This window comes from Olea europaea, chromosome 23 (assembly GCF_002742605.1).
Source record: "Olea europaea var. sylvestris chromosome 23, O_europaea_v1, whole genome shotgun sequence".
Classification (NCBI taxonomy): domain Eukaryota; kingdom Viridiplantae; phylum Streptophyta; class Magnoliopsida; order Lamiales; family Oleaceae; genus Olea; species Olea europaea.
In genome coordinates, this window is record NC_036259.1 from 11,115,745 (window position 1) to 11,125,771 (window position 10,027).

General features: G+C 37.3%; 1 pseudogene; it reads left to right on the forward strand.

The window, feature by feature from the left end:
- The window catches only part of LOC111372019, a 24,710-nt pseudogene extending 16,902 nt beyond the window's left edge, over positions 1-7,808 (forward strand).
- Positions 7,809-10,027: the final 2,219 nt, after the last annotated feature.

The following is a 10,027-nucleotide window of genomic DNA, read 5'->3' on the forward strand; positions in this document are numbered from 1 at the left end:
GGCCTGTGCTACACAACAATTATTGGGCTGGCAGCCAGAGAAAATTTGATTTGGCAAATTCTGATTCAAAAAATTATGGTTCAAAGCTCTCAGGTAATTGGCTGTTTGAAACCCAAGTTCAAATATTATGTTATATTTGTGTAGATTGATTTGTTTCTTTTTATTTTAATCTCAGTGAAAGAAAAGCATTGATGTAATTTCTTTTTCACCTGTCATTAAGTCCCCTAACTTGATTTTTGTGTAACTTCTTTTCTAACCCCTGTTTGTGCACAATTTTTTGGGATAATGCATTTTGGAATAGTGATTTTTTGGAGAATGTGTAGTCAAAAATAGGAAAAAATTTTGGGTTTACATGTAAAATTATTTTATGAAAGAATGTGTGGTTGAAGATGAGTTTTTTTAAAAAAAAAATGAATTTTGAGAATAATGGGGCTCAAATAGGGCCTAAGACGTTACCTTATGTTTCCTTGGGCAGATAGAGGTATAGGACAGGCAGTTATGCTCTTCGCACTTCACATGGCTCGAATTTTGATCAAGCTACTGTGAGTCCTAGTTTTTCTAAAATCCAATACCAAAGCAAACGGCGAAATTTGAATGGCTATATGTGTGGAGATCAGGTTCACCAGACGAGGCTTAGTGAAGCTCTCTCTCTCGCAACTGATTCTGATCAGCATCATCTAATTACCACGAGAGGCTTATCTATCCATGAATTCCAGAAAGAGAGAAGCCTTGAACACCAAGCAAAAATTTCATTTAGCTCAGAAGCAATATCTCCCTTTAGTTTTGATCTTTTTGGTGGTGAGCAGCAGATGAGTTTTCAACAATCAAGCAAGCTGCAATCATTGCAGCATCAACAATCTGGGCTTGACGACATGCAGAAAGCGCAACAGCAAGCCTTTATCAAGAAAATGCAAGATCTTCAAAGACAGCAGCAACTAGATCTAAGGCAACAGAATTTGTTTAATCCGAATTCCGCTTTTGCTAAACAGGCATCTGGTAGCCAGTCATCTCTGAACGATGGCAATCCAGATTCTGACCCGTCACATTATCAATGGATGGTTGACCATGGTAATACAAACTGGTTGCACCATGCCTCCAGTGGACTACCTTTTACTCCAAATCTTGGCCGGATGCAACGCTTAGTGGATTTTGTGCCTCAACAGGTTGATCAATCTCTTCATGGAGTTCCTGTTTCTAATTCAAGGGGTCTAGCTGTGAACCAATTTTCACAGATGGGAACAGATAGATCTCCAATGCTGCAAATGTCAGCCAATAGTAATTCTCTTCCAGGCCAGTATACTGGTTTGCAAGATCAGATTAGTGTACAGGATAGGATATTGGTATCTAGCCAGAGATTTCAGAATGAAAATATGTTTGGACCTTGTCAAGCTCTAAATACTGGGATACATATGGAGAGCCTCCAACAAGTGAATCCTATGCAAAGAAACAAACTTCAGCAGGACTTCTGGGGAAGGCAAGAGCTCTCTGTTCCACTGGAATCCTCGACTGAAATATCAACAAAGCAAATTGCTTCGTCTCAGAATGAAGGTTCCCTGGATCCCATGGAACAAAAGATTTTGTTTGGTTCAGACAATAATGTATGGGCTGCCTTTGGCAAGAGCAATAATATGAGTGTAGAAACTGGTAATTTATTTGATAATGGTGGGTTATTGAATGGGGTTCCTTCTCTTCAAAGTGGTAGTTGGAGTGCTCTTATGCAATCAGCTGCTGCAGAAACTTGTAGCAGTGATATAGGGTTGCAGGATGAGTGGAGTGGTCTAGTTTATAACAGTGCTGAAGTCCCCTCAGCAAACAAGCACCCTTCTCTATACATTAACTGTGGGAAACTAGAGGCATCTTTGGCTGGTGACAATGTGCGACTGCCTTCTACAATGGGTTCCGGATCTGCTGCTCCTTGTGATGGCACCAATACTAACAATCACTATCAGAATTTTATGGGATTCAATCAATTTGGACCCAAGTTTCAAGATGAACCTGGTCAAAAACTGCAGTCTGAGACGTCTCAAAGGTTGGTGCTTTCAGAGGAAGAAGGCAAGTGGTTGGATAACAGTTCATTACAAAGAGTCTCTGAAGGGAATCAGAGGAATAGGAATGCCTCACAACTTTCTCTTGATGTAGAGAGAAATGCAAAGAGCATTTCTACTCCTTTGGCACATGAGCACAGCAGATCTAGACAACAACCAAATGGTTGGAATGCTTCGGCAGTTGTCTCTCATATTGGAGATCAGGAGGCAAATGTCCGTGAGATTGGAAAGTTGGTAAATGACCGTGAGATTGGAAAGTTGTCACTAAATTCTCAAAGTAATCCAATAAGGCCAATACAAGGAAAAGTGGATCATAGGCATTCTTCATTGAAGTTAAATCCTACTCCTAGTTCGACTGTTGAATTGGGTAGTATGAAATCTTTTGTGGGAAGTCCTCAAGTAAGTAAAGGATGCTTGAATTTGAACGATGCTGCTTTATTACCTAACTCAGTAACCTCGAGGGTTGGTGAAGAAACCAGTCCATTTGTTCAAAATAATTATTTAGGTTATCAATGGAAGAATGCCAACTCTGTGGTTAAATCCCAGGGGAGTGATGGCTTGGGGAGAGTGCTGCACCAGGTTAAGAAAGGCAATAAGGATGCAGTTGAAAGACATGAGATGAAGAATTATGATCTGAAGGAGAATTCAAATCACAGTCATCAGTCAGACTTATCTCTGTGCACTTCTACTGGTTTCAGGGGACATGGGATGTCAGGTGCTAGTGATTCTCGATCTCTGGCTACAGAGAAGCAAAAGTCAATTAATGAGCATGGCCGAAAAGTTTCCAGTCCTCACAAGTTCCAGTATCATCCCATGGGAAACCTGGATGGGGATGTTGAACCTTCCTACGGTTTCAAGCAACCTACCCATGTACAGCAAATGACCTCACAGAATAACGAGTTGGAGCGGTCAAAGTTTCTGGATCAGATTCAGAAGAATTCTGTAGTAATGGAAAATGTAAGTTGTGACATTTTTGCCTCCATTTTTTGAAATGAAAATGGGTAGAATAGTGTTTTTTCTGAAAAATGAGTGGTTGAAATAGAAGGAAAAATTTTCCGTTTACGTGTAATATTATTTAATGGAAGATTGTGTGGTTGAAAATGGGAGAGAGAAAAATGAAATAGAATTTAATGGGGGCCAAACGAGGGCTAAATAACGTATATGTACCCACCTATTCTGGTAAGTCCAAAATTCTTCATATTTCTTTAATTACAGGGGCAGTCTTCTGATCTTCAAATAGAAAGTAAAAGCCCTGATGAGGGGCCATCCATTGAGAACCAGCCTGGCCATGGCGGATCTGTTGATACACACACATCAAACAAGGCTTCTCCATCTAGGTAGTTCATTATTCATTTATATTTGTTGAATACTTGCAGTATTCTCTGTTCTTGAACTGTATTTGTTCTATCCAGTCAAACAATGCTTGATCTTCTTCACAAGGTGGATCAATCAAGGGAAAATATTGTGATGCAGTTTGATTCTTCAAAACGCAATGAGCCATCTCAACTGCCTGAAGCTGAAAACTGGGATGGGATAGTTGGTCGCCTTCAAAATACTAAGTCTTCTGCTTCTCAAGGTTTTGGATTACAACTTGGTCCTCCATCTCAATGCATGCAGATACCTGACTTTTTATTGTCTTCTCAGAATGCTCAACTTAACTCTTTGCATTCTAGTCACGCTGCTGGAGAAATTGGAGAGAAGGACCAGCTGATGGCTACTACACCCTCAGTTCAATCATTTCCTTTTTCTAATGAACATTCCCAGGTTGAATTTGAAGATATCAAATCTGAATCTCCTTCAAAATTTTCTTCTGTACTCAATTCCAGTTTTCCCCATTCAAGAAGTCATCTTCAAAATCCACATATAACTAGGATGCGTGGACATAGATCTCAACATATTGACTTGTCTTTTGATAAAAATGCTTCTCTCCCCATCCAAAATGGATCTGCTGAGGCCTTTTCACCTGATGTATCTGGCAGTACACCACATGATAATCTGGCTTCATTGAATGATACATCACAACGATCTGGCACTAATGATCCACAAGAAAGAGGTTCATCGGCAACAATGTCGGCCAAGGATCACGTGCCTGCTTCTCAGCCCCTTTTCAGGCCTGACATTTCGCAGCATGGCGCTTCTGCTCAAATTGGGCGTAATATGTGGGCCAAAATTCCTACACTCAAAAATACTTATGGTGTTCCATATCACAATGTTTCATCAAATTTTTTGCAGTCTTCCCTGCCAAATATTGTGGAATCAAGCTCCTCTATTCCCCTGGCTCAATGTGATCATGATGCAAGAAAAGAAAGTAGTTTCCCATCTGAGTTTGGTGCAATTCCTACAAACTCTCAAGGTATCAGTGGGAAAGAGGAAAGGTTGAAGGGAACTTCTGGTCAGCAACTAGGAAAAGTATCCTCCATCAAGAATCCGTCTGATGATTCTCATGCAAAATCTGCTTCAAAACAAAAGGATATTGAAGCCTTTGGTCAATCTTTGAAACCAAATAGCTTCTCTCATCAAAATTTCTCCCTAAATCAAAAGTGGTCCATGAAGGATGCAGAGACTGGACCAAACAATAGGGTCTCAAAAAGAGTGAAAGGACCAGATAATGGTCCGAGTGTTCATCAAGTAGCTTTGAACACGGGGCAGTCAAATGAACACAATGCTCATATTGGAGATTCATTTGGTTCTAATACTGCAGTTTCTTCTGGAGTGCCAGCTGACTTATGTGAAAGTAACATATATTCTCAACATGGAAATATAGCTACAAAACTTGGTTTTGGTCAAGATGTTTCACATAGCAACTATCTTAGTGATACTACAGCTTCTGTTAATGTTGAGCAACCTCATGTTAGTCCTCAGATGGCTCCATTCTGGTTCAATCAGTATGGAACTTTTAAAAATGGGCTAATGCCCCACAAAGTCATCCCTTTAAGAACTGCAGAACCACCATGTACTCTTTGGAAGTCTTCCAGTAATTTTCATGCACATGGTCTGATGGAGCACGGCACTAATGCCACTGTTGATACAGGTGGAGTTGATGGCATCCAAAATTCTGCATTCACAGTCGCAACTGGGCACAAGAAGCGGAAGAGTGCTACTTCCGAACTTCACCCTTGGCACAAAGAAATATCACAGCGTTCACAAAATCTTCAGATTCACAGGTGGTTGCGATAACTAGCAGTTTTCTGTTTTATCCTTGTTTAATCATTTTTCTTTTACTGTTGTCTCTTCTTATCATGAATGTGATTCTTGTGGCTTTCAAGATCTCTCTCTAACTCACTGTAACATTTTGTTTCTATTGTCGTGAATTTTACTGCTTGCAGTTTAGCAGAAGTAGAATGGGCAAAAGCAGCAAATCATCTAATTGAAAAGGTATAATGGGGTTGCTAGCTGTGCTCTTCCTTGTTCCAGAACTTCAATTTTCAGGGTTTGCTGTATTCAATCTTCTTTTCTGGTGTTAGGTTAAAGATGATGTTGAATTCATTGAAGATGGACCACCAATGCATATATCAAAAAGAAGGCTGATCTTGACAACACAGCTTATGCAACAACTATTTCGCCCTCCATGCGCAGCAATATTCTCTGCTGATGCCAGTTCAAATTATAAAAGTGTGGCATACTTCGTCTCCAGGATGGCACTATGCGATGCATGCTGTGCAGTTTCTTGCTCAAGTAGTTCGAATATGGATTGTAATGGAATAAACTTGTAAGAGCTACACAAATATCAAAAATGTGATCTTTTGGAATTTGTCATAGTTGTATAGGAATTTTTTTTTTCCTTTTTTTTTTTTTGAGTGACAAGCTCAATTTGTAAATTATGTTGTAGGGTTGCTGCTGACGGCACACCATCAAGCAGGAATGGTGACAAGCATTTTGCAGAAGTTATTGAAGAATTGATGGATAGAATGAGGAAGCTAGAAAACGAATTCTTACGGTAAATCTTTTCATCTGTCTCACTCTTTTGTTCCAGCAATGTTGGGGCATATAACTTTGCGATTTTATCCAAATCTTAAATTGTTAACATAAATCTTAGTTTCTAATGAGCCATGGAAGTAGGAACCCTAAACCCTTGATATGGTGAAAAATGAGGATCCATGTACCAACTCTAGATGAGTACAGGATAAGGCTCTGTTGGGTTGAGTTGACCCATGTAAGTAGGAAAGTATCATTAAATGTGTAATATTTAGAGGTAAATAACTGGATATTGTGTTCAACCTTCAGTATTTAGGTGTAGGGTTAGAGAAATGAGTCCTGTTTAACATTATGGAACTGCATCCCTGCTTCTGTACTAAGCTTATTCTAGATGTCATAAATTGCAAATTTCTCCTTGTTTAAGAAACTCAAGCACTACATGTATCAGTTTGAATAATATTTGATATAAACATTTTGCAATGACTTGGAAAAGTTCANCTTGTTTAAGAAACTCAAGCACTACATGTATCAGTTTGAATAATATTTGATATAAACATTTTGCAATGACTTGGAAAAGTTCAATTTTATAACTTACAAAAAAACTATAGTATCTCAGACGAAATTTTTCTAATATGCATATCTGGTTTAAAGTTCAGAACAGACGAATATGTATGCCTATCGAGTCTATAGTTTAAAACTTAGTATAGTCGTACCTTCTGCATTAAAATGGAGAATTCTTCACAGATGGGCTGCCCACAATTTTGTTTATTTCATGGCCTTACTACTTTCAAAGTAACTGGAAAATAGATGTCTGAAGAATAAGACCGCCTATCTGGTATATATAGAAAGTAGCTTTAGAGAATCTTCATAGAGTATGTAATTGACATGGGATGTGCATGTAGATCTGAGAAACCAGTCATACTTAGAGGATTATACTTATATTGTCTTCTAGAACTTCATACTGTTACTGGAGGACAGTATTTGGTTAGCAGGAACTGATTCTAGTGGAAACAAAATGTTGGAAACTGAATTGGAAATGACTACAGAATGGAATCTGGATTTGCTATTTCCATGTCTGGATTGATCTATTATTTGGATTAGAGTATTTGATACAAAAAATTTGGCACATCGCATTTTTTTAATTCTACACATCGTATTAGCTTGTGGAAATAAAGTGTCTCTGAGAGCCATGTTAAGAAGCATGGATATTCAGAGAATCAGTTGGCAAACACGTCCTTAAAGAAAAGATATTTCCAACTGTTCTCATAATGCTGAAAAAACTCATTTTCTGGTTTGCAGTTATGTCGAAGATAGCAGAATATGATGTATCTTATTCTATTTGTGTACTATTTGTTGTTTTAAATGCTGTTTTGTCATGATACAGACTGGATAATAGTTCATCAATAGTGGACCTGCAAGTCGAATGTCAAGATCTGGAGAAGTTTTCTGTCATCAATAGATTTGCTAAGTTCCATGGTCGGGGACAAACTAATAGTACAGAGACAGCATTGGTGAGCGATGTCATGGCGAATACTCAGAAAACTTTCCCTCAGAGATACGTTACTGCACTTCCAATGCCTAGAAGTGTTCCAGACAGAGTAGAATGTCTATCATTATAGTTATTAATTGATTTATTTTTTGTGGTTTCATGGTTGACCGTCTCTACCCCTGTAGTTATTTAGTGGCACCAAAACAAGTAGAACCACAGAACGAATTTGTCTCCGCATACTGGAGGTTATTTAATCTTTTCGCTGTTAGGCCATTGATGTCATATTATTGAGAAACATAAGGTTTGGGTTCGTTCGTGTACATTTCTTTGAAATTGAAGGAAACTTTGGGCGCCCTGAATTTTTTTGCTGACGGAGGGCACAAATTTGACACCGAGATAGCAAAATAGTGTCATGCATATTAATCTTGACTCGGGCATTGACTCGATCAAGGTGCTGGGTATTCGGTTACTGGTCAGATCGGTAGGTCAATGCGTAAAAATAAAATAATATATTTTTTTAAATACGATATTTTCTAATACAAAATTTAAAGTTTTAAAATTATTTTATTGTTAATTGTTATATATTTTTAAATTATTTTGTTACATATTCAATTCATTTTAATTAAAATTACTCTTTTCATACAGAACAAGTCTATAAAATAAATTAAAATGTTGGCCTAACATTATTTTCAAAATATTTAAAAAATAATAATAAATGAATAAATGATTCATGAGATACACCTATAAATTGTTGCACAAAATATGTTCCAATGGCTAGATGGTCTTCATCTAACTTTGGAGTCCAAGGTTCAAATCTTGGTTTTAAAAATTTTGAGAATAATTTTGAAAAATGGTTAAAGCGATCAACCAGGCTGATGGTTCAATATAAAAATCGTCGGTTAATTCAGTCAAACCTGATTTTGATCGAGTCACCTGCATTTTAATCAAATTATTGTATTTGGCCTCGGGTTAACGACCAGTCCGAGTCCTAAACCAGGTTGGATAAGATTTGGAGGTAAGTCAAACATAGATGTCTAAATGTAAAATTGTGGTCTTGTAATTATTTATTGAATGATACTTGTAAACTACATGGTAGATATGAAGAAATAAGTGACTATATGTTGTGAGTTGAGATACGTCGTCTCTGGTTGGCTCTCTTCATCAAAATGTAGATGTCTGACTTTTGTTAGCAAGTAAGAAGACATAACAAAGTATACTACAAGTGATATCATGTTTGAAATAATGTCTTGCTATTCGCCATTATGAAGAAGTGAGGTGTCGACGCTTTGGTAGGGAATCAACAAGCAAGGATAATATATCTTTATTCTACTCGGTTGTTGCTTCATTCTCCATTCATTCATCCTGTTTCTTAGTTCGAAATGATAGTCAGACAACCAAAGGTATCTTAATTGATAATTAAGTTATCATTTCACTACTATCATTGAGTATTTGACATGGTTATAACAACTTGATTTAGTTGAGAATGATTTTCTTAAGTTTTTTTTTTTTTTTTTTTTTTTTTTTCAAAAAGTCACTTTCGCACAAACCATCATTTTTAAATCTACTTTACCTCATCTACAAATGATAAGTTTTGTAATTTATGAGTATGAAATGCTACACATGTAAGTAACAGCATGTTTGAAAATGAAAGTTTAGAGTGAACTTGATTCTGTTTGAAACTGAAAGTTAAGAGCGAACTTGATTCTGAGTGACATACGTGATTATATTAGTATCATGAATTATAATTTTTAGATAAAATATGACAGTAATAGACATTTGTTGGTATTTGAATTGAAAATTTCATGTACCGATTAAATAAGTTTTTACAGAATGAAGCTCGACTTAATTCACAAGGTCAAAAGGAGAATGGGAAATATAAAAGAATCTCCTCTAATCTGAAGATTTCTTTGAAAGGGGCCAAAAAGCCCACACAATAAGTTGCAAGATTCAATTGATCCAAAAACAGAAATTAAACTTGCAAAAATAAAGAACACAACAAGATTTTTCGACCAAAGTCCCAGAGGTTCAGTGTCAAATACCTAATCCCCTGTTGAGCATCCAATCAAAGTAGATATTGCTCGGTTGCACTAAAGCCCCAAAAACAGGCAATCGAAGGTTACAAAATTCATCAACCAGTAGAATACACAGAAAAGAGACTTATCTCTTAAACGGGAATCACAGATCTGCTTGAGATCCTCTTCGAATCAACAGACCACAAACCCTAACCCCAACACATGAGGACACTAAGTATCACTCAAGAATATACACGTATTCAGTGGTTAAAACCTTCAACCCTAATTGAATAAGACGATCGATTACAAAATAGGGAAGCAGAAAACCCTCAGATGAGAGAAAACAGAAGAACTCTCTCGAAGCCTCACTCGAAAAGTCACCAAAATGAATAGTTGTTGGCAAACGAAGAGTTAAGTTCATATTTATATCACCAATATGAAACCCTCCATCCTACGGTAAGAGTAGAGCCACGTGTCAGCATCCGACAGAATGCCACTTACAAAAGCGTGTTCCATAACCCATTTTATTAGATGAAAATATGGAAGCACCAATACACGGTTCGAGT